This window comes from Corvus brachyrhynchos, unplaced genomic scaffold (assembly GCF_000691975.1).
Source record: "Corvus brachyrhynchos isolate BGI_N302 unplaced genomic scaffold, ASM69197v1 scaffold369, whole genome shotgun sequence".
Classification (NCBI taxonomy): domain Eukaryota; kingdom Metazoa; phylum Chordata; class Aves; order Passeriformes; family Corvidae; genus Corvus; species Corvus brachyrhynchos.
This window is the reverse complement of record NW_008246055.1, coordinates 1,242,486-1,244,084: the sequence shown is the minus strand read 5'-3', so window position 1 is coordinate 1,244,084 and position 1,599 is coordinate 1,242,486.

Here is a 1,599-nt window from a genome sequence, read left to right as displayed (position 1 = left end):
GGCGTCACGCGCAGGGACACTGAGCAGGAGCCAGCGCGTGCCCGGGTCGCGCCGCATCTCGGATACACACTGGCTCCGAGACCCGCGTTAGAGACCGCACAGCTGCGGTCACTGCATTGCCAACATCAGGCAGCCGTAGTTACTACAGAGAAAGCAGACAAGGACCTGTTCAGCCAGGGATGAACTGACAGCCATAGGACCAAACTGGCCATCTCAAGTCCTAAAAGAGAATCCAGCACAACCACCGAATTTCATCAGTAGATTTCTCACAGCAGCAGCAGCACATACCAAATTACGGGCAGCAGCTCCAAAACCCTCGGCAGCCTCCAGCACCCTCAGCAGGTGTCACAGAAGTCAGAGTCTGCCCACATCCTGGGCTCAGCTGAGTTTGGGCTGTAGAGTTGGAGGAAGTTTGAATAATTCTACTCTGTACTGAGTCCAGCCTGGCAGGAGAGAGAAATAAGGAGTTGATTTGGGAAAAGGCTCCCCACATCTTCATTTGGCTTAGAGCTCTGAAGAAGAGTGCAATTCCAAAGTCATGACTAGCAATGACCCTAAAAGCTTCATATTGCACAAAGGGAAAGAACTTTAACCCTACCCAGAAAGCCTAATTGCAATGGGAATATCACATCTCACTGATAATTAAGAGTTTTACGTTTTATGACTGTTTTGTTCTATATTACATCATTATAGCTGACGACATGCTCACAGACTATAGATTCATAGCATAGCACCTTTTAGACAGCTGTTTTTATAGCAAAAACCTATTTGTTTCTAAAAAATGGAGAATTGAGAGAGAAGGAATGGAAAGGAACAGAAGCAAATGGAATGGAATAGAATAGTACTGAATGAATAGGTGGAGTTCACCTGGAAGGGTCCTACAATAATTGAGGCTGAGGTGTAATTAGTTATGAGATGGATCGCCAGTAGATCATGAGGCATCGGAATGTAACTGCCAGAATTTCAAATGTTTCCACACAGAGCAGGCCCAGCCAAGCACATCAGAGGCACTGAGTGCATAGATATAAGAAACAAATATGAAACAAATGTGAAAAAAACCTGCTGCTCAAAAATGTAAAACCCAACAAGTCACCCATGTTCGGCCTTGATTCACTCTGTCTTGTGTGGGAAGCTTTATGGATCAAGAGTTGTACTGTCATTCACAACAAACATAGGATGGCAACAAACACGAGTGTGCACTTTATTAAATGCATGATTACATTAAAAATGTTATCAATAAAAATGTACAGGTGAACAGAGAGAGAACAAAGGCAGGCAAAGAGAGAGGTAAGACTTATTCACTAATTCCATATTACACTGAACTTCTAATCTCATGTAATCCAGAGAGCACATAAAAACATTTATAAAGTTTTCTTGCATCTTGCCCACATACGTAAGAAACTGAAACAATGGAAGTGACACAAACTAAAGCCTATTGAACTACAGAGCCTGATGAGCTCATGGCATTACCCACTCTTCTGACTGTAATCCCAACAGGTCTAGCAGGCATCCCTGAGGGGTGAGGATATCAGCTGAACTGCATCCTCCTTTCTACAACAGAATCCTGGTTCAGGTCCAGTGACATTGCTAAAGCTCCTG